General features: G+C 43.3%; 87 non-coding genes across 87 annotated transcripts; all 87 read left to right on the forward strand.

Annotated features, from left to right (window-relative positions):
• Positions 1-2,316: 2,316 nt before the first annotated feature.
• Positions 2,317-2,390, forward strand: TRNAI-AAU (transfer RNA isoleucine (anticodon AAU)). The gene has a single exon. It is a non-coding gene; the product is annotated as a tRNA-Ile (tRNA).
• Positions 2,391-2,525: 135 nt separating this feature from the next.
• On the forward strand, positions 2,526-2,599 carry TRNAI-AAU (transfer RNA isoleucine (anticodon AAU)). The gene has a single exon. It is a non-coding gene; the product is annotated as a tRNA-Ile (tRNA).
• A 135-nt stretch (positions 2,600-2,734) lies between these two features.
• Positions 2,735-2,808, forward strand: TRNAI-AAU (transfer RNA isoleucine (anticodon AAU)). Its single transcript has one exon. It is a non-coding gene; the product is annotated as a tRNA-Ile (tRNA).
• A 135-nt stretch (positions 2,809-2,943) lies between these two features.
• Positions 2,944-3,017, forward strand: TRNAI-AAU (transfer RNA isoleucine (anticodon AAU)). The gene has a single exon. It is a non-coding gene; the product is annotated as a tRNA-Ile (tRNA).
• Positions 3,018-3,152: 135 nt separating this feature from the next.
• On the forward strand, positions 3,153-3,226 carry TRNAI-AAU (transfer RNA isoleucine (anticodon AAU)). The gene has a single exon. It is a non-coding gene; the product is annotated as a tRNA-Ile (tRNA).
• A 135-nt stretch (positions 3,227-3,361) lies between these two features.
• On the forward strand, positions 3,362-3,435 carry TRNAI-AAU (transfer RNA isoleucine (anticodon AAU)). The gene has a single exon. It is a non-coding gene; the product is annotated as a tRNA-Ile (tRNA).
• A 135-nt stretch (positions 3,436-3,570) lies between these two features.
• TRNAI-AAU (transfer RNA isoleucine (anticodon AAU)) lies at positions 3,571-3,644 on the forward strand. Its single transcript has one exon. It is a non-coding gene; the product is annotated as a tRNA-Ile (tRNA).
• Positions 3,645-3,779: 135 nt separating this feature from the next.
• Positions 3,780-3,853, forward strand: TRNAI-AAU (transfer RNA isoleucine (anticodon AAU)). The gene has a single exon. It is a non-coding gene; the product is annotated as a tRNA-Ile (tRNA).
• A 344-nt stretch (positions 3,854-4,197) lies between these two features.
• On the forward strand, positions 4,198-4,271 carry TRNAI-AAU (transfer RNA isoleucine (anticodon AAU)). The gene has a single exon. It is a non-coding gene; the product is annotated as a tRNA-Ile (tRNA).
• A 135-nt stretch (positions 4,272-4,406) lies between these two features.
• TRNAI-AAU (transfer RNA isoleucine (anticodon AAU)) lies at positions 4,407-4,480 on the forward strand. The gene has a single exon. It is a non-coding gene; the product is annotated as a tRNA-Ile (tRNA).
• Positions 4,481-4,615: 135 nt separating this feature from the next.
• TRNAI-AAU (transfer RNA isoleucine (anticodon AAU)) lies at positions 4,616-4,689 on the forward strand. The gene has a single exon. It is a non-coding gene; the product is annotated as a tRNA-Ile (tRNA).
• Positions 4,690-4,824: 135 nt separating this feature from the next.
• TRNAI-AAU (transfer RNA isoleucine (anticodon AAU)) lies at positions 4,825-4,898 on the forward strand. The gene has a single exon. It is a non-coding gene; the product is annotated as a tRNA-Ile (tRNA).
• Positions 4,899-5,033: 135 nt separating this feature from the next.
• TRNAI-AAU (transfer RNA isoleucine (anticodon AAU)) lies at positions 5,034-5,107 on the forward strand. The gene has a single exon. It is a non-coding gene; the product is annotated as a tRNA-Ile (tRNA).
• A 135-nt stretch (positions 5,108-5,242) lies between these two features.
• Positions 5,243-5,316, forward strand: TRNAI-AAU (transfer RNA isoleucine (anticodon AAU)). The gene has a single exon. It is a non-coding gene; the product is annotated as a tRNA-Ile (tRNA).
• Positions 5,317-5,451: 135 nt separating this feature from the next.
• On the forward strand, positions 5,452-5,525 carry TRNAI-AAU (transfer RNA isoleucine (anticodon AAU)). The gene has a single exon. It is a non-coding gene; the product is annotated as a tRNA-Ile (tRNA).
• Positions 5,526-5,660: 135 nt separating this feature from the next.
• On the forward strand, positions 5,661-5,734 carry TRNAI-AAU (transfer RNA isoleucine (anticodon AAU)). Its single transcript has one exon. It is a non-coding gene; the product is annotated as a tRNA-Ile (tRNA).
• Positions 5,735-5,869: 135 nt separating this feature from the next.
• Positions 5,870-5,943, forward strand: TRNAI-AAU (transfer RNA isoleucine (anticodon AAU)). Its single transcript has one exon. It is a non-coding gene; the product is annotated as a tRNA-Ile (tRNA).
• Positions 5,944-6,078: 135 nt separating this feature from the next.
• On the forward strand, positions 6,079-6,152 carry TRNAI-AAU (transfer RNA isoleucine (anticodon AAU)). The gene has a single exon. It is a non-coding gene; the product is annotated as a tRNA-Ile (tRNA).
• A 135-nt stretch (positions 6,153-6,287) lies between these two features.
• On the forward strand, positions 6,288-6,361 carry TRNAI-AAU (transfer RNA isoleucine (anticodon AAU)). The gene has a single exon. It is a non-coding gene; the product is annotated as a tRNA-Ile (tRNA).
• A 135-nt stretch (positions 6,362-6,496) lies between these two features.
• TRNAI-AAU (transfer RNA isoleucine (anticodon AAU)) lies at positions 6,497-6,570 on the forward strand. Its single transcript has one exon. It is a non-coding gene; the product is annotated as a tRNA-Ile (tRNA).
• Positions 6,571-6,705: 135 nt separating this feature from the next.
• TRNAI-AAU (transfer RNA isoleucine (anticodon AAU)) lies at positions 6,706-6,779 on the forward strand. Its single transcript has one exon. It is a non-coding gene; the product is annotated as a tRNA-Ile (tRNA).
• Positions 6,780-6,914: 135 nt separating this feature from the next.
• TRNAI-AAU (transfer RNA isoleucine (anticodon AAU)) lies at positions 6,915-6,988 on the forward strand. The gene has a single exon. It is a non-coding gene; the product is annotated as a tRNA-Ile (tRNA).
• Positions 6,989-7,123: 135 nt separating this feature from the next.
• On the forward strand, positions 7,124-7,197 carry TRNAI-AAU (transfer RNA isoleucine (anticodon AAU)). Its single transcript has one exon. It is a non-coding gene; the product is annotated as a tRNA-Ile (tRNA).
• A 135-nt stretch (positions 7,198-7,332) lies between these two features.
• TRNAI-AAU (transfer RNA isoleucine (anticodon AAU)) lies at positions 7,333-7,406 on the forward strand. Its single transcript has one exon. It is a non-coding gene; the product is annotated as a tRNA-Ile (tRNA).
• A 135-nt stretch (positions 7,407-7,541) lies between these two features.
• TRNAI-AAU (transfer RNA isoleucine (anticodon AAU)) lies at positions 7,542-7,615 on the forward strand. Its single transcript has one exon. It is a non-coding gene; the product is annotated as a tRNA-Ile (tRNA).
• Positions 7,616-7,750: 135 nt separating this feature from the next.
• On the forward strand, positions 7,751-7,824 carry TRNAI-AAU (transfer RNA isoleucine (anticodon AAU)). Its single transcript has one exon. It is a non-coding gene; the product is annotated as a tRNA-Ile (tRNA).
• A 135-nt stretch (positions 7,825-7,959) lies between these two features.
• Positions 7,960-8,033, forward strand: TRNAI-AAU (transfer RNA isoleucine (anticodon AAU)). Its single transcript has one exon. It is a non-coding gene; the product is annotated as a tRNA-Ile (tRNA).
• A 135-nt stretch (positions 8,034-8,168) lies between these two features.
• TRNAI-AAU (transfer RNA isoleucine (anticodon AAU)) lies at positions 8,169-8,242 on the forward strand. The gene has a single exon. It is a non-coding gene; the product is annotated as a tRNA-Ile (tRNA).
• Positions 8,243-8,377: 135 nt separating this feature from the next.
• On the forward strand, positions 8,378-8,451 carry TRNAI-AAU (transfer RNA isoleucine (anticodon AAU)). The gene has a single exon. It is a non-coding gene; the product is annotated as a tRNA-Ile (tRNA).
• A 135-nt stretch (positions 8,452-8,586) lies between these two features.
• TRNAI-AAU (transfer RNA isoleucine (anticodon AAU)) lies at positions 8,587-8,660 on the forward strand. Its single transcript has one exon. It is a non-coding gene; the product is annotated as a tRNA-Ile (tRNA).
• Positions 8,661-8,795: 135 nt separating this feature from the next.
• On the forward strand, positions 8,796-8,869 carry TRNAI-AAU (transfer RNA isoleucine (anticodon AAU)). Its single transcript has one exon. It is a non-coding gene; the product is annotated as a tRNA-Ile (tRNA).
• Positions 8,870-9,004: 135 nt separating this feature from the next.
• On the forward strand, positions 9,005-9,078 carry TRNAI-AAU (transfer RNA isoleucine (anticodon AAU)). Its single transcript has one exon. It is a non-coding gene; the product is annotated as a tRNA-Ile (tRNA).
• Positions 9,079-9,214: 136 nt separating this feature from the next.
• Positions 9,215-9,288, forward strand: TRNAI-AAU (transfer RNA isoleucine (anticodon AAU)). Its single transcript has one exon. It is a non-coding gene; the product is annotated as a tRNA-Ile (tRNA).
• Positions 9,289-9,423: 135 nt separating this feature from the next.
• On the forward strand, positions 9,424-9,497 carry TRNAI-AAU (transfer RNA isoleucine (anticodon AAU)). Its single transcript has one exon. It is a non-coding gene; the product is annotated as a tRNA-Ile (tRNA).
• Positions 9,498-9,841: 344 nt separating this feature from the next.
• TRNAI-AAU (transfer RNA isoleucine (anticodon AAU)) lies at positions 9,842-9,915 on the forward strand. The gene has a single exon. It is a non-coding gene; the product is annotated as a tRNA-Ile (tRNA).
• Positions 9,916-10,050: 135 nt separating this feature from the next.
• On the forward strand, positions 10,051-10,124 carry TRNAI-AAU (transfer RNA isoleucine (anticodon AAU)). Its single transcript has one exon. It is a non-coding gene; the product is annotated as a tRNA-Ile (tRNA).
• Positions 10,125-10,259: 135 nt separating this feature from the next.
• Positions 10,260-10,333, forward strand: TRNAI-AAU (transfer RNA isoleucine (anticodon AAU)). Its single transcript has one exon. It is a non-coding gene; the product is annotated as a tRNA-Ile (tRNA).
• A 135-nt stretch (positions 10,334-10,468) lies between these two features.
• TRNAI-AAU (transfer RNA isoleucine (anticodon AAU)) lies at positions 10,469-10,542 on the forward strand. The gene has a single exon. It is a non-coding gene; the product is annotated as a tRNA-Ile (tRNA).
• A 136-nt stretch (positions 10,543-10,678) lies between these two features.
• TRNAI-GAU (transfer RNA isoleucine (anticodon GAU)) lies at positions 10,679-10,752 on the forward strand. Its single transcript has one exon. It is a non-coding gene; the product is annotated as a tRNA-Ile (tRNA).
• A 135-nt stretch (positions 10,753-10,887) lies between these two features.
• TRNAI-AAU (transfer RNA isoleucine (anticodon AAU)) lies at positions 10,888-10,961 on the forward strand. The gene has a single exon. It is a non-coding gene; the product is annotated as a tRNA-Ile (tRNA).
• A 135-nt stretch (positions 10,962-11,096) lies between these two features.
• On the forward strand, positions 11,097-11,170 carry TRNAI-AAU (transfer RNA isoleucine (anticodon AAU)). Its single transcript has one exon. It is a non-coding gene; the product is annotated as a tRNA-Ile (tRNA).
• A 135-nt stretch (positions 11,171-11,305) lies between these two features.
• Positions 11,306-11,379, forward strand: TRNAI-AAU (transfer RNA isoleucine (anticodon AAU)). The gene has a single exon. It is a non-coding gene; the product is annotated as a tRNA-Ile (tRNA).
• Positions 11,380-11,514: 135 nt separating this feature from the next.
• TRNAI-AAU (transfer RNA isoleucine (anticodon AAU)) lies at positions 11,515-11,588 on the forward strand. Its single transcript has one exon. It is a non-coding gene; the product is annotated as a tRNA-Ile (tRNA).
• Positions 11,589-11,724: 136 nt separating this feature from the next.
• TRNAI-GAU (transfer RNA isoleucine (anticodon GAU)) lies at positions 11,725-11,798 on the forward strand. The gene has a single exon. It is a non-coding gene; the product is annotated as a tRNA-Ile (tRNA).
• A 135-nt stretch (positions 11,799-11,933) lies between these two features.
• On the forward strand, positions 11,934-12,007 carry TRNAI-AAU (transfer RNA isoleucine (anticodon AAU)). Its single transcript has one exon. It is a non-coding gene; the product is annotated as a tRNA-Ile (tRNA).
• A 135-nt stretch (positions 12,008-12,142) lies between these two features.
• TRNAI-AAU (transfer RNA isoleucine (anticodon AAU)) lies at positions 12,143-12,216 on the forward strand. Its single transcript has one exon. It is a non-coding gene; the product is annotated as a tRNA-Ile (tRNA).
• A 328-nt stretch (positions 12,217-12,544) lies between these two features.
• Positions 12,545-12,618, forward strand: TRNAI-AAU (transfer RNA isoleucine (anticodon AAU)). Its single transcript has one exon. It is a non-coding gene; the product is annotated as a tRNA-Ile (tRNA).
• A 135-nt stretch (positions 12,619-12,753) lies between these two features.
• Positions 12,754-12,827, forward strand: TRNAI-AAU (transfer RNA isoleucine (anticodon AAU)). The gene has a single exon. It is a non-coding gene; the product is annotated as a tRNA-Ile (tRNA).
• A 135-nt stretch (positions 12,828-12,962) lies between these two features.
• Positions 12,963-13,036, forward strand: TRNAI-AAU (transfer RNA isoleucine (anticodon AAU)). Its single transcript has one exon. It is a non-coding gene; the product is annotated as a tRNA-Ile (tRNA).
• A 135-nt stretch (positions 13,037-13,171) lies between these two features.
• On the forward strand, positions 13,172-13,245 carry TRNAI-AAU (transfer RNA isoleucine (anticodon AAU)). Its single transcript has one exon. It is a non-coding gene; the product is annotated as a tRNA-Ile (tRNA).
• A 135-nt stretch (positions 13,246-13,380) lies between these two features.
• TRNAI-AAU (transfer RNA isoleucine (anticodon AAU)) lies at positions 13,381-13,454 on the forward strand. The gene has a single exon. It is a non-coding gene; the product is annotated as a tRNA-Ile (tRNA).
• A 135-nt stretch (positions 13,455-13,589) lies between these two features.
• TRNAI-AAU (transfer RNA isoleucine (anticodon AAU)) lies at positions 13,590-13,663 on the forward strand. The gene has a single exon. It is a non-coding gene; the product is annotated as a tRNA-Ile (tRNA).
• Positions 13,664-13,798: 135 nt separating this feature from the next.
• TRNAI-AAU (transfer RNA isoleucine (anticodon AAU)) lies at positions 13,799-13,872 on the forward strand. Its single transcript has one exon. It is a non-coding gene; the product is annotated as a tRNA-Ile (tRNA).
• Positions 13,873-14,007: 135 nt separating this feature from the next.
• On the forward strand, positions 14,008-14,081 carry TRNAI-AAU (transfer RNA isoleucine (anticodon AAU)). The gene has a single exon. It is a non-coding gene; the product is annotated as a tRNA-Ile (tRNA).
• A 135-nt stretch (positions 14,082-14,216) lies between these two features.
• On the forward strand, positions 14,217-14,290 carry TRNAI-AAU (transfer RNA isoleucine (anticodon AAU)). The gene has a single exon. It is a non-coding gene; the product is annotated as a tRNA-Ile (tRNA).
• Positions 14,291-14,425: 135 nt separating this feature from the next.
• TRNAI-AAU (transfer RNA isoleucine (anticodon AAU)) lies at positions 14,426-14,499 on the forward strand. Its single transcript has one exon. It is a non-coding gene; the product is annotated as a tRNA-Ile (tRNA).
• A 135-nt stretch (positions 14,500-14,634) lies between these two features.
• On the forward strand, positions 14,635-14,708 carry TRNAI-AAU (transfer RNA isoleucine (anticodon AAU)). Its single transcript has one exon. It is a non-coding gene; the product is annotated as a tRNA-Ile (tRNA).
• A 135-nt stretch (positions 14,709-14,843) lies between these two features.
• On the forward strand, positions 14,844-14,917 carry TRNAI-AAU (transfer RNA isoleucine (anticodon AAU)). Its single transcript has one exon. It is a non-coding gene; the product is annotated as a tRNA-Ile (tRNA).
• Positions 14,918-15,261: 344 nt separating this feature from the next.
• TRNAI-AAU (transfer RNA isoleucine (anticodon AAU)) lies at positions 15,262-15,335 on the forward strand. The gene has a single exon. It is a non-coding gene; the product is annotated as a tRNA-Ile (tRNA).
• Positions 15,336-15,470: 135 nt separating this feature from the next.
• On the forward strand, positions 15,471-15,544 carry TRNAI-AAU (transfer RNA isoleucine (anticodon AAU)). The gene has a single exon. It is a non-coding gene; the product is annotated as a tRNA-Ile (tRNA).
• Positions 15,545-15,679: 135 nt separating this feature from the next.
• On the forward strand, positions 15,680-15,753 carry TRNAI-AAU (transfer RNA isoleucine (anticodon AAU)). Its single transcript has one exon. It is a non-coding gene; the product is annotated as a tRNA-Ile (tRNA).
• Positions 15,754-15,887: 134 nt separating this feature from the next.
• TRNAI-AAU (transfer RNA isoleucine (anticodon AAU)) lies at positions 15,888-15,961 on the forward strand. The gene has a single exon. It is a non-coding gene; the product is annotated as a tRNA-Ile (tRNA).
• Positions 15,962-16,096: 135 nt separating this feature from the next.
• TRNAI-AAU (transfer RNA isoleucine (anticodon AAU)) lies at positions 16,097-16,170 on the forward strand. The gene has a single exon. It is a non-coding gene; the product is annotated as a tRNA-Ile (tRNA).
• A 345-nt stretch (positions 16,171-16,515) lies between these two features.
• On the forward strand, positions 16,516-16,589 carry TRNAI-AAU (transfer RNA isoleucine (anticodon AAU)). The gene has a single exon. It is a non-coding gene; the product is annotated as a tRNA-Ile (tRNA).
• Positions 16,590-16,724: 135 nt separating this feature from the next.
• Positions 16,725-16,798, forward strand: TRNAI-AAU (transfer RNA isoleucine (anticodon AAU)). The gene has a single exon. It is a non-coding gene; the product is annotated as a tRNA-Ile (tRNA).
• A 135-nt stretch (positions 16,799-16,933) lies between these two features.
• TRNAI-AAU (transfer RNA isoleucine (anticodon AAU)) lies at positions 16,934-17,007 on the forward strand. The gene has a single exon. It is a non-coding gene; the product is annotated as a tRNA-Ile (tRNA).
• Positions 17,008-17,142: 135 nt separating this feature from the next.
• On the forward strand, positions 17,143-17,216 carry TRNAI-AAU (transfer RNA isoleucine (anticodon AAU)). The gene has a single exon. It is a non-coding gene; the product is annotated as a tRNA-Ile (tRNA).
• A 344-nt stretch (positions 17,217-17,560) lies between these two features.
• On the forward strand, positions 17,561-17,634 carry TRNAI-AAU (transfer RNA isoleucine (anticodon AAU)). The gene has a single exon. It is a non-coding gene; the product is annotated as a tRNA-Ile (tRNA).
• A 135-nt stretch (positions 17,635-17,769) lies between these two features.
• TRNAI-AAU (transfer RNA isoleucine (anticodon AAU)) lies at positions 17,770-17,843 on the forward strand. Its single transcript has one exon. It is a non-coding gene; the product is annotated as a tRNA-Ile (tRNA).
• Positions 17,844-18,171: 328 nt separating this feature from the next.
• On the forward strand, positions 18,172-18,245 carry TRNAI-AAU (transfer RNA isoleucine (anticodon AAU)). The gene has a single exon. It is a non-coding gene; the product is annotated as a tRNA-Ile (tRNA).
• A 135-nt stretch (positions 18,246-18,380) lies between these two features.
• TRNAI-AAU (transfer RNA isoleucine (anticodon AAU)) lies at positions 18,381-18,454 on the forward strand. The gene has a single exon. It is a non-coding gene; the product is annotated as a tRNA-Ile (tRNA).
• A 135-nt stretch (positions 18,455-18,589) lies between these two features.
• Positions 18,590-18,663, forward strand: TRNAI-AAU (transfer RNA isoleucine (anticodon AAU)). Its single transcript has one exon. It is a non-coding gene; the product is annotated as a tRNA-Ile (tRNA).
• Positions 18,664-18,798: 135 nt separating this feature from the next.
• TRNAI-AAU (transfer RNA isoleucine (anticodon AAU)) lies at positions 18,799-18,872 on the forward strand. The gene has a single exon. It is a non-coding gene; the product is annotated as a tRNA-Ile (tRNA).
• A 135-nt stretch (positions 18,873-19,007) lies between these two features.
• On the forward strand, positions 19,008-19,081 carry TRNAI-AAU (transfer RNA isoleucine (anticodon AAU)). Its single transcript has one exon. It is a non-coding gene; the product is annotated as a tRNA-Ile (tRNA).
• Positions 19,082-19,216: 135 nt separating this feature from the next.
• TRNAI-AAU (transfer RNA isoleucine (anticodon AAU)) lies at positions 19,217-19,290 on the forward strand. The gene has a single exon. It is a non-coding gene; the product is annotated as a tRNA-Ile (tRNA).
• Positions 19,291-19,425: 135 nt separating this feature from the next.
• On the forward strand, positions 19,426-19,499 carry TRNAI-AAU (transfer RNA isoleucine (anticodon AAU)). The gene has a single exon. It is a non-coding gene; the product is annotated as a tRNA-Ile (tRNA).
• Positions 19,500-19,634: 135 nt separating this feature from the next.
• TRNAI-AAU (transfer RNA isoleucine (anticodon AAU)) lies at positions 19,635-19,708 on the forward strand. The gene has a single exon. It is a non-coding gene; the product is annotated as a tRNA-Ile (tRNA).
• A 135-nt stretch (positions 19,709-19,843) lies between these two features.
• On the forward strand, positions 19,844-19,917 carry TRNAI-AAU (transfer RNA isoleucine (anticodon AAU)). The gene has a single exon. It is a non-coding gene; the product is annotated as a tRNA-Ile (tRNA).
• A 135-nt stretch (positions 19,918-20,052) lies between these two features.
• Positions 20,053-20,126, forward strand: TRNAI-AAU (transfer RNA isoleucine (anticodon AAU)). Its single transcript has one exon. It is a non-coding gene; the product is annotated as a tRNA-Ile (tRNA).
• A 135-nt stretch (positions 20,127-20,261) lies between these two features.
• TRNAI-AAU (transfer RNA isoleucine (anticodon AAU)) lies at positions 20,262-20,335 on the forward strand. The gene has a single exon. It is a non-coding gene; the product is annotated as a tRNA-Ile (tRNA).
• Positions 20,336-20,470: 135 nt separating this feature from the next.
• On the forward strand, positions 20,471-20,544 carry TRNAI-AAU (transfer RNA isoleucine (anticodon AAU)). Its single transcript has one exon. It is a non-coding gene; the product is annotated as a tRNA-Ile (tRNA).
• Positions 20,545-20,888: 344 nt separating this feature from the next.
• Positions 20,889-20,962, forward strand: TRNAI-AAU (transfer RNA isoleucine (anticodon AAU)). The gene has a single exon. It is a non-coding gene; the product is annotated as a tRNA-Ile (tRNA).
• Positions 20,963-21,097: 135 nt separating this feature from the next.
• On the forward strand, positions 21,098-21,171 carry TRNAI-AAU (transfer RNA isoleucine (anticodon AAU)). Its single transcript has one exon. It is a non-coding gene; the product is annotated as a tRNA-Ile (tRNA).
• A 135-nt stretch (positions 21,172-21,306) lies between these two features.
• TRNAI-AAU (transfer RNA isoleucine (anticodon AAU)) lies at positions 21,307-21,380 on the forward strand. The gene has a single exon. It is a non-coding gene; the product is annotated as a tRNA-Ile (tRNA).
• A 134-nt stretch (positions 21,381-21,514) lies between these two features.
• TRNAI-AAU (transfer RNA isoleucine (anticodon AAU)) lies at positions 21,515-21,588 on the forward strand. Its single transcript has one exon. It is a non-coding gene; the product is annotated as a tRNA-Ile (tRNA).
• Positions 21,589-21,723: 135 nt separating this feature from the next.
• TRNAI-AAU (transfer RNA isoleucine (anticodon AAU)) lies at positions 21,724-21,797 on the forward strand. The gene has a single exon. It is a non-coding gene; the product is annotated as a tRNA-Ile (tRNA).
• Positions 21,798-21,932: 135 nt separating this feature from the next.
• Positions 21,933-22,006, forward strand: TRNAI-AAU (transfer RNA isoleucine (anticodon AAU)). The gene has a single exon. It is a non-coding gene; the product is annotated as a tRNA-Ile (tRNA).
• Positions 22,007-22,805: the final 799 nt, after the last annotated feature.

A 22,805-nucleotide genomic window follows, 5' to 3' on the forward strand; every position in this document is an offset into this window, starting at 1 on the left:
AATTTTATGAATACACCGTGATTACCGTGATTATCTATTTTACACAAACGTTGTTAGAAAACACACATTGCACTAAATTCATCACGTGCCGGTTGTATACCAACCCCTTCGCACAGGACCATCCGGGGGTCTGGCTCGACGATTGCGAGAGTTTCATGTGCCAGGTAGAGCAAGGTGAGTCAGGTACCTTTCATTATCAAGGGTAATGGCATATTAGTCATTTTGTATTGGTTAATATGATAAATCAACCTCATTGCCGTGTTTTGATTTATAAATTAAATGACCGTACTTGTGAGCCAAAGTCTCAGTCGGATACAATGAATTCTGTTGTAATAAATTTTTCCGAACATCCCGAAATCCCTTCTACAATTAAATCCTATTTGACGAATTATGCCAATTTGACCTCTATATAACGAGCTCCTATTTAACAAATTTTTGGATAGTAACCAAATACAGGGTATTGTGCCTAATCACTCGTATAAGTGATAAATTTCAAGTACCTATCAAGTTGAACAGCTACGCTTGAATAATATGTATAATTGCCGGTAAAAGGCGGTAAATATAGTGAAATTTACCATGCTTAATGAAACGATTGGTGATTATGATTAATAACTGGTGATCATTTTATCACATTACATTTTATGATGGCCGTAACAATAATATCAGCAGCGCTGGAGGTTTAATAAGTCAGTTTCAGTCTTACCGTAACAACGTCACTGCGCATTTGACCGTAAAAATAATATCAGCAGCATTGGAGAATTAATAAATTAGTTTCATATGGATATTGAATTATACTTGGATTATTGAAAATAATGTGCACGAGTTTATGATAATCAAAAACATCCTGCAGACCGATAAGATTTTAGCGTGCCTCAACTTTCCCAGAAATTCCGAAAAAATACCAATGTAAAAGAAGCGTGGAAGCCCAATATAAAAGTTTCAGGGCCACCTCGTTGAAGAGGTCCAGAACTATGCGAAATTCTCTTCACGCCGAGATTCAATTTCTGGCATTTCTTTGCACGCTAAAGAATCCCAGAGACATCCAGCAAGAATAAAATAAGGAGGACCGAGAATAATGATGATGATGGAACAAAAAAGGAAAGGATTCCTGTATGTGAGAGGGAGAGAGAACGGAACTTTATTAGTCAGCTCACCTGTATATTCCTCCACTAACTATGCCTCGGAGCGGCAGTACTCCCTCTCGTCCCTTGCACTTATACACATCCAACTATCTACTACATATATGTAGTCCACCTACTTTCCCTGCGGCTTTTACTACGTCAGTGAATTCTTTGTTTCTTTCCTCGGCATAGCCAGGCAAAAGTTTTGTAGACAATTACGCCCAGCCAGCCTCCGAGAGTTTGGTGCTCTTTTCTCCCCCTTGGACGAGTAAGGAATGGCGGGGCGAGACAGAGAATTTCTCTCTTTTACTAGTCCGTAATTAAAGACTGGGAACAAATCTGGAGAAAACGGCAGCAAAAGCACACGTTTCCGCCGGTTATATATACGAGGAGAATTTCTTAAAAGGGTGAAGGCGGAAAAGCAAGAATCCGAGAGAAAGGTCTGCTCTCTGGAAAAGTAGACAGAGAGAGAGAGAGCGAATGTGAGGTAGAATATTGCATAAAAGCGACACCCCGGTACAGACTTCCCTTATACAAGCTTCCAGTATGTTGGCAGTGTCTGCGGTGGTGGTGGCAGTGGTACACTTGGCCGCCCAACCTCACAAACTTTTCTCGTGTCGCATTTCGACTTCCATGAGAAATGCACGCAATAAGCTCGTTTACTTAGAAAATGCATTTTCGTTCCTCTATTAAGTTCGAATCATTCCGCTCTTTGTCTCGTCGTCATCTCTCTTGTCACACTATGCTTTTTCTATTGCATATGCATGTATGCATATGTATTGCATATATCCATTTCATTTGTCTGCTCTCGCGGTTATACATAAAGAAAACAGTATAGAATGTGCATAGTCATACATGTGTTGGAACTAACAAAGAAACGTAACTGAAGGTTTTTAGTTAAGCAAAAATAGATTCATAAAATATGACATTCGAATTTTTTCTCCATGCACTGTATTTCCATGTCGGACATATTATTGTTTTCAGATTGATGACGTTGGGGAGTTAGACTTGCGTAGTTTTCATGATAGTTTTAGTTGTCATTTAATTTCAAGAAAAGTGCATCGAAAACATACAACTCAACAATTCCTGACTCCATGATTTCCCAATATCGTTTATTTTGAACTGGCCAAGAAACTAGCAATGTAGGAAAACGTACAACCATCTTCTCTTCAGGAATATAGGTGGGTTGTACGACGGCCTGTTAGCTCAGTCGGATAGAGCGTCGTGCTAATAACGCGAAGGTCGTGGGTTCGATCCCCACACGGGCCATGCATTTAATAAACATTATGAAATTTCTGCCTCTATGATTTCCAAATATCGTTTATTTTGAACTGGGCAAGAAACTAGCAATGTAGGAAAACGTAAAACCATCGTCTGTTCAGGAATATAGGCGGGTTGCACGAAGGCCTGTTAGCTCAGTTGGTTAGAGCGTCGTGCTAATAACGCGAAGGTCGTGGGTTCGATCCCCACACGGGCCACGCATTTAATAAATATTATGAAATTTCTGCCTCTATGATTTCCCAATATAGTTTATTTTGAACCGGTTAAGAAACCAGCAATGTAGGAAAACGTACAACCATCTTCTCTTCAAGACTATAGGCGGTATGTACGGCGGCCTGTTATCTCAGTCGGTTAGAGCGTCGTGCTAATAACGCGAAGGTCGTGGGTTCGATCCCCACACGGGCCATGCATTTAACAAACATTATGAAATTTCTGCCTCCATGATTTCCCAATATAGTTTATTTTGAACTGGCCAAGAAACTATCAATGTAGGAAAACGTACAACCATCTTCTCTTCAAGACTATAGGCGATATAGACGACGGCCTGTTAGCTCAGTCGGTTAGAGCGTTGTGGTAATAACGCGAAGGTCGTGGGTTCGATTCCCACACGGGCCATGCATTTAATAAATATTATGAAATTTCTGCCTCTATGATTTCCAAATATCGTTTATTTTGAACTGGCCAAGAAACTAGCAATGTAGGAAAACGTACAACCATCTTCTCTTCAGGAATATAGGCGGGTTGTACGACGGCCTGTTAGCTCAGTCGGTTAGAGCGTCGTGCTAATAACGCGAAGGTCGTGGGTTCGATCCCCACACGGGCCATGCATTTAATAAATATTATGAAATTTCTGCCTCTATGATTTCCCAATATCGTTTATTTTGAACCGGTTAAGAAACCAGCAATGTACGACAACATACAACCATCTTCTCTTCAAGACTATAGGCGATATAGACGACGGCCTGTTAGCTCAGTCGGTTAGAGCGACGTGCTAATAACGCGAAGGTCGTGGGTTCGATCCCCACACGGGCCACGCATTTAACAAACATTATGAAATTTCTGCCCCCATGATTTCCCAATATAGTTTATTTTGAACTGGCCAAGAAACTAGCAATGTAGGAAAACGTACAACCATCGTCTGTTCAGGAATATAGGCGGGTTGCACGAAGGCCTGTTAGCTCAGTCGGTTAGAGCGTCGTGCTAATAACGCGAAGGTCGTGGGTTCGATCCCCACACAGGCCATGCATTTAATAAACATTATGGAATTTCTGCCTCTATGATTTCCAAATAGCGTTTATTTTGAACTGGCCAAGAAACCAGCAATGTAGGAAAACGTAAAACCATCGTCTGTTCAGGAATATAGGCTGGTTGCACGAAGGCCTGTTAGCTCAGTCGGTTAGAGCGTCGTGCTAATAACGCGAAGGTCGTGGGTTCGATCCCCACACGGGCCACGCATTTAATAAATATTATGAAATTTCTGCCTCTATGATTTCCCAATATAGTTTATTTTGAACCGGTTAAGAAACCAGCAATGTAGGAAAACGTACAACCATCTTCTCTTCAAGACTATAGGCGGTATGTACGGCGGCCTGTTATCTCAGTCGGTTAGAGCGTCGTGCTAATAACGCGAAGGTCGTGGGTTCGGTCCCCACACGGGCCATGCATTTAACAAACATTATGAAATTTCTGCCTCCATGATTTCCCAATATAGTTTATTTTGAACTGGCCAAGAAACTAGCAATGTAGGAAAACGTACAACCATCTTCTCTTCAAGACTATAGGCGATATAGACGACGGCCTGTTAGCTCAGTCGGTTAGAGCGTTGTGCTAATAACGCGAAGGTCGTGGGTTCGATCCCCACACGGGCCATGCATTTAATAAATATTATGAAATTTCTGCCTCTATGATTTCCAAATATCGTTTATTTTGAACTGGCCAAGAAACTAGCAATGTAGGAAAACGTAAAACCATCGTCTGTTCAGGAATATAGGCGGGTTGCACGAAGTCCTGTTAGCTCAGTCGGTTAGAGCGTCGTGCTAATAACGCGAAGGTCGTGGGTTCGATCCCCACACGGGCCATGCATTTAATAAACATTATGAAATTTCTGCCTCTATGATTTCCAAATAGCGTTTATTTTGAACTGCCCAAGAAACTAGCAATGTAGGAAAACGTACAACCATCTTCTCTTCAGGAATATAGGCGGGTTGTACGACGGCCTGTTAGCTCAGTCGGTTAGAGCGTCGTGCTAATAACGCGAAGGTCGTGGGTTCGATCCCCACACGGGCCATGCATTTAATAAATATTATGAAATTTCTGCCTCTATGATTTCCCAATATCGTTTATTTTGAACCGGTTAAGAAACCAGCAATGTAGGAAAACGTACAACCATCTTCTCTTCAAGACTATAGGCGGTATGTACGGCGGCCTGTTATCTCAGTCGGTTAGAGCGTCGTGCTAATAACGCGAAGGTCGTGGGTTCGATCCCCACACGGGCCATGCATTTAACAAACATTATGAAATTTCTGCCTCCATGATTTCCCAATATAGTTTATTTTGAACTGGCCAAGAAACTAGCAATGTAGGAAAACGTACAACCATCTTCTCTTCAGGAATATAGGCGGGTTGTACGACGGCCTGTTAGCTCAGTCGGTTAGAGCGTCGTGCTAATAACGCGAAGGTCGTGGGTTCGATCCCCACACGGGCCATGCATTTAATAAATATTATGAAATTTCTGCCTCTATGATTTCCCAATATCGTTTATTTTGAACCGGTTAAGAAACCAGCAATGTACGACAACATACAACCATCTTCTCTTCAAGAATATAGGCGATACGTACAGCGGCCTGTTAGCTCAGTCGGTTAGAGCGACGTGCTAATAACGCGAAGGTCGTGGGTTCGATCCCCACACGGGCCATGCATTTAACAAACATTATGAAATTTCTGCCCCCATTTTTTCCCAATATAGTTTATTTTGAACTGGCCAAGAAACTAGCAATGTAGGAAAACGTACAACCATCGTCTGTTCAGGAATATAGGCGGGTTGCACGAAGGCCTGTTAGCTCAGTCGGTTAGAGCGACGTGCTAATAACGCGAAGGTCGTGGGTTCGATCCCCACACGGGCCACGCATTTAACAAACATTATGGAATTTCTGCCTCTATGATTTCCAAATAGCGTTTATTTTGAACTGGCCAAGAAACCAGCAATGTAGGAAAACGTAAAACCATCGTCTGTTCAGGAATATAGGCTGGTTGCACGAAGGCCTGTTAGCTCAGTCGGTTAGAGCGTCGTGCTAATAACGCGAAGGTCGTGGGTTCGATCCCCACACGGGCCACGCATTTAATAAATATTATGAAATTTCTGCCTCTATGATTTCCCAATATAGTTTATTTTGAACCGGTTAAGAAACCAGCAATGTAGGAAAACGTACAACCATCTTCTCTTCAAGACTATAGGCGGTATGTACGGCGGCCTGTTATCTCAGTCGGTTAGAGCGTCGTGCTAATAACGCGAAGGTCGTGGGTTCGATCCCCACACGGGCCATGCATTTAACAAACATTATGAAATTTCTGCCTCCATGATTTCCCAATATAGTTTATTTTGAACTGGCCAAGAAACTAGCAATGTAGGAAAACGTACAACCATCTTCTCTTCAAGACTATAGGCGATATAGACGACGGCCTGTTAGCTCAGTCGGTTAGAGCGTTGTGCTAATAACGCGAAGGTCGTGGGTTCGATCCCCACACGGGCCATGCATTTAATAAATATTATGAAATTTCTGCCTCTATGATTTCCAAATATCGTTTATTTTGAACTGGCCAAGAAACTAGCAATGTAGGAAAACGTAAAACCATCGTCTGTTCAGGAATATAGGCGGGTTGCACGAAGTCCTGTTAGCTCAGTCGGTTAGAGCGTCGTGCTAATAACGCGAAGGTCGTGGGTTCGATCCCCACACGGGCCATGCATTTAATAAACATTATGAAATTTCTGCCTCTATGATTTCCAAATAGCGTTTATTTTGAACTGGCCAAGAAACTAGCAATGTAGGAAAACGTACAACCATCTTCTCTTCAGGAATATAGGCGGGCTGTACGACGGCCTGTTAGCTCAGTCGGTTAGAGCGTCGTGCTAATAACGCGAAGGTCGTGGGTTCGATCCCCACACGGGCCATGCATTTAATAAATATTATGAAATTTCTGCCTCTATGATTTCCCAATATCGTTTATTTTGAACCGGTTAAGAAACCAGCAATGTACGACAACATACAGCCATCTTCTCTTCAAGAATATAGGCGATATGTACGGCGGCCTGTTAGCTCAGTCGGTTAGAGCGACGTGCTAATAACGCGAAGGTCGTGGGTTCGATCCCCACACGGGCCACGCATTTAACAAACATTATGAAATTTCTGCCCCCATGATTTCCCAATATAGTTTATTTTGAACTGGTCAAGAAACTAGCAATGTAGGAAAACGTATAACCATCGTCTGTTCAGGAATATAGGCGGGTTGCACGAAGGCCTGTTAGCTCAGTCGGTTAGAGCGTTGTGCTAATAACGCGAAGGTCGTGGGTTCGATCCCCACACGAGCCATGCATTTAATAAATATTATGAAATTTCTGCCTCTATGATTTCCAAATATCGTTTATTTTGAACTGGCCAAGAAACTAGCAATGTAGGAAAACGTACAACCATCTTCTCTTCAGGAATATAGGCGGGTTGTACGACGGCCTGTTAGCTCAGTCGGTTAGAGCGTCGTGCTAATAACGCGAAGGTCGTGGGTTCGATCCCCACACGGGCCATGCATTTAATAAATATTATGAAATTTCTGCCTCTATGATTTCCCAATATCGTTTATTTTGAACCGGTTAAGAAACCAGCAATGTACGACAACATACAACCATCTTCTCTTCAAGAATATAGGCGATATGTACGACGGCCTGTTAGCTCAGTCGGTTAGAGCGACGTGCTAATAACGCGAAGGTCGTGGGTTCGATCCCCACACGGGCCACGCATTTAACAAACATTATGAAATTTCTGCCCCCATGATTTCCCAATATAGTTTATTTTGAACTGGCCAAGAAACTAGCAATGTAGGAAAACGTACAACCATCGTCTGTTCAGGAATATAGGCGGGTTGCACGAAGGCCTGTTAGCTCAGTCGGTTAGAGCGTCGTGCTAATAACGCGAAGGTCGTGGGTTCGATCCCCACACGGGCCATGCATTTAATAAATATTATGAAATTTCTGCCTCTATGATTTCCCAATATCGTTTATTTTGAACCGGTTAAGAAACCAGCAATGTAGGAAAACGTACAACCATCGTCTGTTCAGGAATATAGGCGGGTTGCACGAAGGCCTGTTAGCTCAGTCGGTTAGAGCGTCGTGCTAATAACGCGAAGGTCGTGGGTTCGATCCCCACACGGGCCATGCATTTAATAAACATTATGGAATTTCTGCCTCTATGATTTCCAAATAGCGTTTATTTTGAACTGGCCAAGAAACCAGCAATGTAGGAAAACGTAAAACCATCGTCTGTTCAGGAATATAGGCTGGTTGCACGAAGGCCTGTTAGCTCAGTCGGTTAGAGCGTCGTGCTAATAACGCGAAGGTCGTGGGTTCGATCCCCACACGGGCCACGCATTTAATAAATATTATGAAATTTCTGCCTCTATGATTTCCCAATATAGTTTATTTTGAACCGGTTAAGAAACCAGCAATGTAGGAAAACGTACAACCATCTTCTCTTCAAGACTATAGGCGGTATGTACGGCGGCCTGTTATCTCAGTCGGTTAGAGCGTCGTGCTAATAACGCGAAGGTCGTGGGTTCGATCCCCACACGGGCCATGCATTTAACAAACATTATGAAATTTCTGCCTCCATGATTTCCCAATATAGTTTATTTTGAACTGGCCAAGAAACTAGCAATGTAGGAAAACGTACAACCATCTTCTCTTCAAGACTATAGGCGATATAGACGACGGCCTGTTAGCTCAGTCGGTTAGAGCGTTGTGCTAATAACGCGAAGGTCGTGGGTTCGATCCCCACACGGGCCATGCATTTAATAAATATTATGAAATTTCTGCCTCTATGATTTCCAAATATCGTTTATTTTGAACTGGCCAAGAAACTAGCAATGTAGGAAAACGTAAAACCATCGTCTGTTCAGGAATATAGGCGGGTTGCACGAAGTCCTGTTAGCTCAGTCGGTTAGAGCGTCGTGCTAATAACGCGAAGGTCGTGGGTTCGATCCCCACACGGGCCATGCATTTAATAAACATTATGAAATTTCTGCCTCTATGATTTCCAAATAGCGTTTATTTTGAACTGGCCAAGAAACTAGCAATGTAGGAAAACGTACAACCATCTTCTCTTCAGGAATATAGGCGGGTTGTACGACGGCCTGTTAGCTCAGTCGGTTAGAGCGTCGTGCTAATAACGCGAAGGTCGTGGGTTCGATCCCCACACGGGCCATGCATTTAATAAATATTATGAAATTTCTGCCTCTATGATTTCCCAATATCGTTTATTTTGAACCGGTTAAGAAACCAGCAATGTACGACAACATACAACCATCTTCTCTTCAAGAATATAGGCGATATGTACGGCGGCCTGTTAGCTCAGTCGGTTAGAGCGACGTGCTAATAACGCGAAGGTCGTGGGTTCGATCCCCACACGGGCCACGCATTTAACAAACATTATGAAATTTCTGCCCCCCATGATTTCCCAATATAGTTTATTTTGAACTGGTCAAGAAACTAGCAATGTAGGAAAACGTATAACCATCGTCTGTTCAGGAATATAGGCGGGTTGCACGAAGGCCTGTTAGCTCAGTCGGTTAGAGCGTTGTGCTAATAACGCGAAGGTCGTGGGTTCGATCCCCACACGGGCCATGCATTTAATAAATATTATGAAATTTCTGCCTCTATGATTTCCAAATATCGTTTATTTTGAACTGGCCAAGAAACTAGCAATGTAGGAAAACGTACAACCATCTTCTCTTCAGGAATATAGGCGGGTTGTACGACGGCCTGTTAGCTCAGTCGGTTAGAGCGTCGTGCTAATAACGCGAAGGTCGTGGGTTCGATCCCCACACGGGCCATGCATTTAATAAATATTATGAAATTTCTGCCTCTATGATTTCCCAATATCGTTTATTTTGAACCGGTTAAGAAACCAGCAATGTACGACAACATACAACCATCTTCTCTTCAAGAATATAGGCGATATGTACGACGGCCTGTTAGCTCAGGCGGTTAGAGCGACGTGCTAATAACGCGAAGGTCGTGGGTTCGATCCCCACACGGGCCACGCATTTAACAAACATTATGAAATTTCTGCCCCCATGATTTCCCAATATAGTTTATTTTGAACTGGCCAAGAAACTAGCAATGTAGGAAAACGTAACACCATCGTCTGTTCAGGAATATAGGCGGGTTGCACGAAGGCCTGTTAGCTCAGTCGGTTAGAGCGTCGTGCTAATAACGCGAAGGTCGTGGGTTCGATCCCCACACGGGCCATGCATTTAATAAACATTATGAAATTTCTGCCTCTATGATTTCCAAATAGCGTTTATTTTGAACTGGCCAAGAAACTAGCAATGTAGGAAAACGTAAAACCATCGTCTGTTCAGGAATATAGGCGGGTTGCACGAAGTCCTGTTAGCTCAGTCGGTTAGAGCGTCGTGCTAATAACGCGAAGGTCGTGGGTTCGATCCCCACACGGGCCATGCATTTAATAAACATTATGAAATTTCTGCCTCTATGATTTCCAAATAGCGTTTATTTTGAACTGGCCAAGAAACTAGCAATGTAGGAAAACGTACAACCATCTTCTCTTCAGGAATATAGGCGGGTTGTACGACGGCCTGTTAGCTCAGTCGGTTAGAGCGTCGTGCTAATAACGCGAAGGTCGTGGGTTCGATCCCCACACGGGCCATGCATTTAATAAATATTATGAAATTTCTGCCTCTATGATTTCCCAATATCGTTTATTTTGAACCGGTTAAGAAACCAGCAATGTACGACAACATACAACCATCTTCTCTTCAAGAATATAGGCGATATGTACGACGGCCTGTTAGCTCAGTCGGTTAGAGCGACGTGCTAATAACGCGAAGGTCGTGGGTTCGATCCCCACACGGGCCACGCATTTAACAAACATTATGAAATTTCTGCCCCCATGATTTCCCAATATAGTTTATTTTGAACTGGCCAAGAAACTAGCAATGTAGGAAAACGTACAACCATCGTCTGTTCAGGAATATAGGCGGGTTGCACGAAAGGCCTGTTAACTCATTCGGTTAGAGCGTCCTGCTGATAACGCGAAGGTCGTGGGTTCGATCCCCACACGGGCCATGCATTTAATAAATATTATGAAATTTCTGCCTCTATGATTTCCCAATATCGTTTATTTTGAACCGGTTAAGAAACCAGCAATGTACGACAACATACAACCATCTTCTCTTCAAGAATATAGGCGATATGCACGGCGGCCTGTTAGCTCAGTCGGTTAGAGCGACGTGCTAATAACGCGAAGGTCGTGGGTTCGATCCCCACACGGGCCATGCATTTAATAAACATTATGAAATTTCTGCCTCTATGATTTCCAAATAGCGTTTATTTTGAACTGGCCAAGAAACTAGCAATGTAGGAAAACGTAAAACCATCGTCTGTTCAGGAATATAGGCGGGTTGCACGAAGTCCTGTTAGCTCAGTCGGTTAGAGCGTCGTGCTAATAACGCGAAGGTCGTGGGTTCGATCCCCACACGGGCCATGCATTTAATAAACATTATGAAATTTCTGCCTCTATGATTTCCAAATAGCGTTTATTTTGAACTGGCCAAGAAACTAGCAATGTAGGAAAACGTACAACCATCTTCTCTTCAGGAATATAGGCGGGTTGTACGACGGCCTGTTAGCTCAGTCGGTTAGAGCGTCGTGCTAATAACGCGAAGGTCGTGGGTTCGATCCCCACACGGGCCATGCATTTAATAAATATTATGAAATTTCTGCCTCTATGATTTCCCAATATCGTTTATTTTGAACCGGTTAAGAAACCAGCAATGTACGACAACATACAACCATCTTCTCTTCAAGAATATAGGCGATATGTACGACGGCCTGTTAGCTCAGTCGGTTAGAGCGACGTGCTAATAACGCGAAGGTCGTGGGTTCGATCCCCACACGGGCCACGCATTTAACAAACATTATGAAATTTCTGCCCCCATGATTTCCCAATATAGTTTATTTTGAACTGGCCAAGAAACTAGCAATGTAGGAAAACGTACAACCATCGTCTGTTCAGGAATATAGGCGGGTTGCACGAAAGGCCTGTTAACTCATTCGGTTAGAGCGTCCTGCTGATAACGCGAAGGTCGTGGGTTCGATCCCCACACGGGCCATGCATTTAATAAATATTATGAAATTTCTGCCTCTATGATTTCCCAATATCGTTTATTTTGAACCGGTTAAGAAACCAGCAATGTACGACAACATACAACCATCTTCTCTTCAAGAATATAGGCGATATGCACGGCGGCCTGTTAGCTCAGTCGGTTAGAGCGACGTGCTAATAACGCGAAGGTCGTGGGTTCGATCCCCACACGGGCCATGCATTTAATAAACATTATGAAATTTCTGCCTCTATGATTTCCAAATAGCGTTTATTTTGAACTGGCCAAGAAACTAGCAATGTAGGAAAACGTAAAACCATCGTCTGTTCAGGAATATAGGCGGGTTGCACGAAGGCCTGTTAGCTCAGTCGGTTAGAGCGTCGTGCTAATAACGCGAAGGTCGTGGGTTCGATCCCCACACGGGCCATGCATTTAATAAACATTATGAAATTTCTGCCTCTATGATTTCCAAATAGCGATTATTTTGAACTGGCCAAGAAACTAGCAATGTAGGAAAACGTAAAACCATCGTCTGTTCAGGAATATAGGCGGGTTGCACGAAGGCCTGTTAGCTCAGTCGGTTAGAGCGTCGTGCTAATAACGCGAAGGTCGACGGGCCATGCATTTAATAAACATTATGAAATTTCTGCCTCTATGATTTCCAAATAGCGATTATTTTGAACTGGCCAAGAAACTAGCAATGTAGGAAAACGTACAACCATCGTCTGTTCAGGAATATAGGCGGGTTGCACGAAGGCCTGTTAGCTCAGTCGGTTAGAGCGTCGTGCTAATAACGCGAAGGTCGTGGGTTCGATCCCCACACGGGCCATGCATTTAATAAATATTATGAAATTTCTGCCTCTATGATTTCCCAATATCGTTTATTTTGAACCGGTTAAGAAACCAGCAATGTACGACAACATACAACCATCTTCTCTTCAAGAATATAGGCGATATGCACGGCGGCCTGTTAGCTCAGTCGGTTAGAGCGACGTGCTAATAACGCGAAGGTCGTGGGTTCGATCCCCACACGGGCCATGCATTTAATAAACATTATGAAATTTCTGCCTCTATGATTTCCAAATAGCGTTTATTTTGAACTGGCCAAGAAACTGGCAATGTAGGAAAACGTAAAACCATCGTCTGTTCAGGAATATAGGCGGGTTGCACGAAGGCCTGTTAGCTCAGTCGGTTAGAGCGACGTGCTAATAACGCGAAGGTCGTGGGTTCGATCCCCACACGGGCCACGCATTTAACAAACATTATGAAATTTCTGCCCCCATGATTTCCCAATATAGTTTATTTTGAACTGGTCAAGAAACTAGCAATGTAGGAAAACGTACAACCATCGTCTGTTCAGGAATATAGGCGGGTTGCACGAAGGCCTGTTAGCTCAGTCGGTTAGAGCGTTGTGCTAATAACGCGAAGGTCGTGGGTTCGATCCCCACACGGGCCATGCATTTAATAAATATTATGAAATTTCTGCCTCTATGATTTCCAAATATCGTTTATTTTGAACTGGCCAAGAAACTAGCAATGTAGGAAAACGTACAACCATCTTCTCTTCAGGAATATAGGCGGGTTGTACGACGGCCTGTTAGCTCAGTCGGTTAGAGCGTCGTGCTAATAACGCGAAGGTCGTGTGTTCGATCCCCACACGGGCCACGCATTCAATAAATATTATGAAATTTCTGCCTCTATGATTTCCCAATATAGTTTATTTTGAACCGGTTAAGAAACCAGCAATGTAGGAAAACGTACAACCATCTTCTCTTCAAGACTATAGGCGGTATGTACGGCGGCCTGTTATCTCAGTCGGTTAGAGCGTCGTGCTAATAACGCGAAGGTCGTGGGTTCGATCCCCACACGGGCCATGCATTTAACAAACATTATGAAATTTCTGCCTCCATGATTTCCCAATATAGTTTATTTTGAACTGGCCAAGAAACTAGCAATGTAGGAAAACGTACAACCATCTTCTCTTCAAGACTATAGGCGATATAGACGACGGCCTGTTAGCTCAGTCGGTTAGAGCGTTGTGCTAATAACGCGAAGGTCGTGGGTTCGATCCCCACACGGGCCATGCATTTAATAAATATTATGAAATTTCTGCCTCTATGATTTCCAAATATCGTTTATTTTGAACTGGCCAAGAAACTAGCAATGTAGGAAAACGTACAACCATCTTCTCTTCAGGAATATAGGCGGGTTGTACGACGGCCTGTTAGCTCAGTCGGTTAGAGCGTCGTGCTAATAACGCGAAGGTCGTGGGTTCGATCCCCACACGGGCCATGCATTTAATAAATATTATGAAATTTCTGCCTCTATGATTTCCCAATATCGTTTATTTTGAACCGGTTAAGAAACCAGCAATGTACGACAACATACAACCATCTTCTCTTCAAGAATATAGGCGATATGTACGACGGCCTGTTAGCTCAGTCGGTTAGAGCGACGTGCTAATAACGCGAAGGTCGTGGGTTCGATCCCCACACGGGCCACGCATTTAACAAACATTATGAAATTTCTGCCTCTATGATTTCCAAATAGCGTTTATTTTGAACTGGCCAAGAAACTAGCAATGTAGGAAAACGTAAAACCATCGTCTGTTCAGGAATATAGGCGGGTTGCACGAAGGCCTGTTAGCTCAGTCGGTTAGAGCGTCGTGCTAATAACGCGAAGGTCGTGGGTTCGATCCCCACACGGGCCATGCATTTAATAAACATTATGAAATTTCTGCCTCTATGATTTCCAAATAGCGTTTATTTTGAACTGGCCAAGAAACTAGCAATGTAGGAAAACGTAAAACCATCGTCTGTTCAGGAATATAGGCGGGTTGCACGAAGGCCTGTTAGCTCAGTCGGTTAGAGCGTCGTGCTAATAACGCGAAGGTCGTGGGTTCGATCCCCACACGGGCCACGCATTGAATAAATATTATGAAATTTCTGCCTCTATGATTTCCCAATATAGTTTATTTTGAACCGGTTAAGAAACCAGTAATGTAGGAAAACGTACAACCATCTTCTCTTCAAGACTATAGGCGGTATGTACGGCGGCCTGTTATCTCAGTCGGTTAGAGCGTCGTGCTAATAACGCGAAGGTCGTGGGTTCGATCCCCACACGGGCCATGCATTTAACAAACATTATGAAATTTCTGCCTCCATGATTTCCCAATATAGTTTATTTTGAACTGGCCAAGAAACTAGCAATGTAGGAAAACGTACAACCATCTTCTCTTCAAGACTATAGGCGATGTAGACGACGGCCTCTTAGCTCAGTCGGTTAGAGCGTTGTGCTAATAACGCGAAGGTCGTGGGTTCGATCCCCACACGGGTCACGCATTTAATAAACATTATGAAATTTCTGCCTCTATGATTTCCAAATATCGTTTATTTTGAACTGGCCAAGAAACTAGCAATGTAGGAAAACGTACAACCATCTTCTCTTCAGGAATATAGGCGGGTTGTACGACGGCCTGTTAGCTCAGTCGGTTAGAGCGTCGTGCTAATAACGCGAAGGTCGTGGGTTCGATCCCCACACGGGCCATGCATTTAATAAATATTATGAAATTTCTGCCTCTATGATTTCCCAATATCGTTTATTTTGAACTGGCCAAGAAACTAGCAATGTAGGAAAACGTACAACCATCGTCTGTTCAGGAATATAGGCGGGTTGCACGAAGGCCTGTTAGCTCAGTCGGTTAGAGCGTTGTGCTAATAACGCGAAGGTCGTGGGTTCGATCCCCACACGGGTCGCGCATTTAATAAACATTATGAAATTTCTGCCTCTATGATTTCCAAATATCGTTTATTTTGAACTGGCCAAGAAACTAGCAATGTAGGAAAACGTACAACCATCGTCTGTTCAGGAATATAGGCGGGTTGCACGAAGGCCTGTTAGCTCAGTCGGTTAGAGCGTCGTGCTAATAACGCGAAGGTCGTGGGTTCGATCCCCACACGGGCCATGCATTTAATAAATATTATGAAATTTCTGCCTCTATGATTTCCCAATATCGTTTATTTTGAACTGGCCAAGAAACTAGCAATGTAGGAAAACGTACACCATCGTCTGTTCAGGAATATAGGCGGGTTGCACGAAGGCCTGTTAGCTCAGTCGGTTAGAGCGTCGTGCTAATAACGCGAAGGTCGTGGGTTCGATCCCCACACGGGCCATGCATTTAATAAATATTATGAAATTTCTGCCTCTATGATTTCCCAATATCGTTTATTTTGAACCGGTTAAGAAACCAGCAATGTACGGCAACATTCAACCATCTTCTCTTCAAGAATATAGGCGGTATGTACGGCGGCCTGTTAGCTCAGTCGGTTAGAGCGACGTGCTAATAACGCGAAGGTCGTGGGTTCGATCCCCACACGGGCCACGCATTTAACAAACATTATGAAATTTCTGCCTCCATGATTTCCCAATATAGTTTATTTTGAACTGGCCAAGAAACTAGCAATGTAGGAAAACGTACAACCATCGTCTGTTCAGGAATATAGGCGGGTTGCACGAAAGGCCTGTTAACTCATTCGGTTAGAGCGTCCTGCTGATAACGCGAAGTTCGTGGGTTCGATCCCCACACGGGCCATGCATTTAATAAATATTATGAAATTTCTGCCTCTATGATTTCCCAATATCGTTTATTTTGAACCGGTTAAGAAACCAGCAATGTACGACAACATACAACCATCTTCTCTTCAAGAATATAGGCGATATGCACGGCGGCCTGTTAGCTCAGTCGGTTAGAGCGACGTGCTAATAACGCGAAGGTCGTGGGTTCGATCCCCACACGGGCCATGCATTTAATAAACATTATGAAATTTCTGCCTCTATGATTTCCAAATAGCGTTTATTTTGAACTGGCCAAGAAACTAGCAATGTAGGAAAACGTAAAACCATCGTCTGTTCAGGAATATAGGCGGGTTGCACGAAGGCCTGTTAGCTCAGTCGGTTAGAGCGTCGTGCTAATAACGCGAAGGTCGTGGGTTCGATCCCCACACGGGCCATGCATTTAATAAGCATTATGAAATTTCTGCCTCTATGATTTCCAAATAGCGATTATTTTGAACTGGCCAAGAAACTAGCAATGTAGGAAAACGTACAACCATCGTCTGTTCAGGAATATAGGCGGGTTGCACGAAGGCCTGTTAGCTCAGTCGGTTAGAGCGTCCTGCTAATAACGCGAAGGTCGTGGGTTCGATCCCCACACGGGCCATGCATTTAATAAATATTATGAAATTTCTGCCTCTATGATTTCCCAATATCGTTTATTTTGAACCGGTTAAGAAACCAGCAATGTACGACAACATACAACCATCTTCTCTTCAAGAATATAGGCGATATGCACGGCGGCCTGTTAGCTCAGTCGGTTAGAGCGACGTGCTAATAACGCGAAGGTCGTGGGTTCGATCCCCACACGGGCCATGCATTTAATAAACATTATGAAATTTCTGCCTCTATGATTTCCAAATAGCGTTTATTTTGAACTGGCCAAGAAACTAGCAATGTAGGAAAACGTAAAACCATCGTCTGTTCAGGAATATAGGCGGGTTGCACGAAGTCCTGTTAGCTCAGTCGGTTAGAGCGACGTGCTAATAACGCGAAGGTCGTGGGTTCGATCCCCACACGGGCCATGCATTTAATAAACATTATGAAATTTCTGCCTCTATGATTTCCAAATAGCGTTTATTTTAAACTGGCCAAGAAACTAGCAATGTAGGAAAACGTAAAACCATCGTCTGTTCAGGAATATAGGCGGGTTGCACGAAGGCCTGTTAGCTCAGTCGGTTAGAGCGACGTGCTAATAACGCGAAGGTCGTGGGTTCGATCCCCACACGGGCCATGCATTTAATAAACATTATGAAATTTCTGCCTCTATGATTTCCAAATAGCGTTTATTTTGAACTGGCCAAGAAACTAGCAATGTAGGAAAACGTAAAACCATCGTCTGTTCAGGAATATAGGCGGGTTGCACGAAGGCCTGTTAGCTCAGTCGGTTAGAGCGTCGTGCTAATAACGCGAAGGTCGTGGGTTCGATCCCCACACGGGCCATGCATTTAATAAACATTATGAAATTTCTGCCTCTATGATTTCCAAATAGCGATTATTTTGAACTGGCCAAGAAACTAGCAATGTAGGAAAACGTAAAACCATCGTCTGTTCAGGAATATAGGCGGGTTGCACGAAGGCCTGTTAGCTCAGTCGGTTAGAGCGTCGTGCTAATAACGCGAAGGTCGACGGGCCATGCATTTAATAAACATTATGAAATTTCTGCCTCTATGATTTCCAAATAGCGATTATTTTGAACTGGCCAAGAAACTAGCAATGTAGGAAAACGTACAACCATCGTCTGTTCAGGAATATAGGCGGGTTGCACGAAGGCCTGTTAGCTCAGTCGGTTAGAGCGTCGTGCTAATAACGCGAAGGTCGTGGGTTCGATCCCCACACGGGCCATGCATTTAATAAATATTATGAAATTTCTGCCTCTATGATTTCCCAATATCGTTTATTTTGAACCGGTTAAGAAACCAGCAATGTACGACAACATACAACCATCTTCTCTTCAAGAATATGGGCGATATGCACGGCGGCCTGTTAGCTCAGTCGGTTAGAGCGACGTGCTAATAACGCGAAGGTCGTGGGTTCGATCCCCACACGGGCCATGCATTTAATAAACATTATGAAATTTCTGCCTCTATGATTTCCAAATAGCGTTTATTTTGAACTGGCCAAGAAACTGGCAATGTAGGAAAACGTAAAACCATCGTCTGTTCAGGAATATAGGCGGGTTGCACGAAGGCCTGTTAGCTCAGTCGGTTAGAGCGACGTGCTAATAACGCGAAGGTCGTGGGTTCGATCCCCACACGGGCCACGCATTTAACAAACATTATGAAATTTCTGCCCCCATGATTTCCCAATATAGTTTATTTTGAACTGGTCAAGAAACTAGCAATGTAGGAAAACGTACAACCATCGTCTGTTCAGGAATATAGGCGGGTTGCACGAAGGCCTGTTAGCTCAGTCGGTTAGAGCGTTGTGCTAATAACGCGAAGGTCGTGGGTTCGATCCCCACACGGGCCATGCATTTAATAAATATTATGAAATTTCTGCCTCTATGATTTCCAAATATCGTTTATTTTGAACTGGCCAAGAAACTAGCAATGTAGGAAAACGTACAACCATCTTCTCTTCAGGAATATAGGCGGGTTGTACGACGGCCTGTTAGCTCAGTCGGTTAGAGCGTCGTGCTAATAACGCGAAGGTCGTGTGTTCGATCCCCACACGGGCCACGCATTCAATAAATATTATGAAATTTCTGCCTCTATGATTTCCCAATATAGTTTATTTTGAACCGGTTAAGAAACCAGCAATGTAGGAAAACGTACAACCATCTTCTCTTCAAGACTATAGGCGGTATGTACGGCGGCCTGTTATCTCAGTCGGTTAGAGCGTCGTGCTAATAACGCGAAGGTCGTGGGTTCGATCCCCACACGGGCCATGCATTTAACAAACATTATGAAATTTCTGCCTCCATGATTTCCCAATATAGTTTATTTTGAACTGGCCAAGAAACTAGCAATGTAGGAAAACGTACAACCATCTTCTCTTCAAGACTATAGGCGATATAGACGACGGCCTGTTAGCTCAGTCGGTTAGAGCGTTGTGCTAATAACGCGAAGGTCGTGGGTTCGATCCCCACACGGGCCATGCATTTAATAAATATTATGAAATTTCTGCCTCTATGATTTCCAAATATCGTTTATTTTGAACTGGCCAAGAAACTAGCAATGTAGGAAAACGTACAACCATCTTCTCTTCAGGAATATAGGCGGGTTGTACGACGGCCTGTTAGCTCAGTCGGTTAGAGCGTCGTGCTAATAACGCGAAGGTCGTGGGTTCGATCCCCACACGGGCCATGCATTTAATAAATATTATGAAATTTCTGCCTCTATGATTTCCCAATATCGTTTATTTTGAACCGGTTAAGAAACCAGCAATGTACGACAACATACAACCATCTTCTCTTCAAGAATATAGGCGATATGTACGACGGCCTGTTAGCTCAGTCGGTTAGAGCGACGTGCTAATAACGCGAAGGTCGTGGGTTCGATCCCCACACGGGCCACGCATTTAACAAACATTATGAAATTTCTGCCTCTATGATTTCCAAATAGCGTTTATTTTGAACTGGCCAAGAAACTAGCAATGTAGGAAAACGTAAAACCATCGTCTGTTCAGGAATATAGGCGGGTTGCACGAAGGCCTGTTAGCTCAGTCGGTTAGAGCGTCGTGCTAATAACGCGAAGGTCGTGGGTTCGATCCCCACACGGGCCATGCATTTAATAAACATTATGAAATTTCTGCCTCTATGATTTCCAAATAGCGTTTATTTTGAACTGGCCAAGAAACTAGCAATGTAGGAAAACGTAAAACCATCGTCTGTTCAGGAATATAGGCGGGTTGCACGAAGGCCTGTTAGCTCAGTCGGTTAGAGCGTCGTGCTAATAACGCGAAGGTCGTGGGTTCGATCCCCACACGGGCCACGCATTGAATAAATATTATGAAATTTCTGCCTCTATGATTTCCCAATATAGTTTATTTTGAACCGGTTAAGAAACCAGTAATGTAGGAAAACGTACAACCATCTTCTCTTCAAGACTATAGGCGGTATGTACGGCGGCCTGTTATCTCAGTCGGTTAGAGCGTCGTGCTAATAACGCGAAGGTCGTGGGTTCGATCCCCACACGGGCCATGCATTTAACAAACATTATGAAATTTCTGCCTCCATGATTTCCCAATATAGTTTATTTTGAACTGGCCAAGAAACTAGCAATGTAGGAAAACGTACAACCATCTTCTCTTCAAGACTATAGGCGATGTAGACGACGGCCTCTTAGCTCAGTCGGTTAGAGCGTTGTGCTAATAACGCGAAGGTCGTGGGTTCGATCCCCACACGGGTCACGCATTTAATAAACATTATGAAATTTCTGCCTCTATGATTTCCAAATATCGTTTATTTTGAACTGGCCAAGAAACTAGCAATGTAGGAAAACGTACAACCATCTTCTCTTCAGGAATATAGGCGGGTTGTACGACGGCCTGTTAGCTCAGTCGGTTAGAGCGTCGTGCTAATAACGCGAAGGTCGTGGGTTCGATCCCCACACGGGCCATGCATTTAATAAATATTATGAAATTTCTGCCTCTATGATTTCCCAATATCGTTTATTTTGAACTGGCCAAGAAACTAGCAATGTAGGAAAACGTACAACCATCGTCTGTTCAGGAATATAGGCGGGTTGCACGAAGGCCTGTTAGCTCAGTCGGTTAGAGCGTTGTGCTAATAACGCGAAGGTCGTGGGTTCGATCCCCACACGGGTCGCGCATTTAATAAACATTATGAAATTTCTGCCTCTATGATTTCCAAATATCGTTTATTTTGAACTGGCCAAGAAACTAGCAATGTAGGAAAACGTACAACCATCGTCTGTTCAGGAATATAGGCGGGTTGCACGAAGGCCTGTTAGCTCAGTCGGTTAGAGCGTCGTGCTAATAACGCGAAGGTCGTGGGTTCGATCCCCACACGGGCCATGCATTTAATAAATATTATGAAATTTCTGCCTCTATGATTTCCCAATATCGTTTATTTTGAACTGGCCAAGAAACTAGCAATGTAGGAAAACGTACACCATCGTCTGTTCAGGAATATAGGCGGGTTGCACGAAGGCCTGTTAGCTCAGTCGGTTAGAGCGTCGTGCTAATAACGCGAAGGTCGTGGGTTCGATCCCCACACGGGCCATGCATTTAATAAATATTATGAAATTTCTGCCTCTATGATTTCCCAATATCGTTTATTTTGAACCGGTTAAGAAACCAGCAATGTACGGCAACATTCAACCATCTTCTCTTCAAGAATATAGGCGGTATGTACGGCGGCCTGTTAGCTCAGTCGGTTAGAGCGACGTGCTAATAACGCGAAGGTCGTGGGTTCGATCCCCACACGGGCCACGCATTTAACAAACATTATGAAATTTCTGCCTCCATGATTTCCCAATATAGTTTATTTTGAACTGGCCAAGAAACTAGCAATGTAGGAAAACGTACAACCATCTTCTCTTCAAGACTATAGGCGATATAGACGACGGCCTGTTAGCTCAGTCGGTTAGAGCGTCGTGCTAATAACGCGAAGGTCGTGGGTTCGATCCCCACACGGGCCATACATTTAATAAATATTATGAAATTTCTGCCTCTATGATTTCCCAATATCGTTTATTTTGAACCGGTTAAGAAACCAGCAATGTACGACAACATACAACCATCTTCTCTTCAGGAATATAGGCGAGCTGCATGACGGCTGTTAGCTCAGTCGGTTAGAGCGTCGTCGAAACTCCCCTAACGGAAACTCCCCGTAAACGGTCTCGGGGAATAGAGCTTTAATGTATTTAACTCCCCGTTAGCGGACTCAAATTTTGGTCCCTTTCGTGTCCGTTATCGAGAGGTTCTGCTGTATAAGTCATTCATAACTCCAAAAACTACTTTTTGTTCTTTACCATACAATAAGTCCTCTTTATGATAATAACACTGCTAAAAAAATGTATTATGAATTTAAAAAAAATAGAAGTTCTGCAAAAGGAATTCCAGCGGTTTCAAGGTATATTGGAGGTGTTGATTTCAAAACTAGTGTTTATTTTGCCGAATTGGCTGTAGGTTATGAGATAATATATTGAGAGTATTTCTCACAATATTTTTCAATGTAGTTTACGGCCACTAATTTTTGCGTTGAAAATTTTTAATTTCAACTTTTTGGTTTAATTTTCTATTGAGTTCACTATATATATTATTACATTTATATCAACATCAGATATCGGTGGTTTTATATGCATTGATCTTAAGTTTATTATTGATATATATTTCACATAAAGTTTCAATGCGATTTCTATGCTTCTTATGTATATATTACTTTGGGAAATTTAATTTTCTCTTCATCTTGGAAATTGAAGCCAATCAGACGAAACC

Source organism: Pholcus phalangioides, unplaced genomic scaffold (assembly GCF_987345545.1).
Source record: "Pholcus phalangioides strain wild (caught in Gottingen) unplaced genomic scaffold, Ppha-v1.0 ptg000004l_1, whole genome shotgun sequence".
NCBI classification, from domain to species: Eukaryota; Metazoa; Arthropoda; class Arachnida; order Araneae; family Pholcidae; genus Pholcus; species Pholcus phalangioides.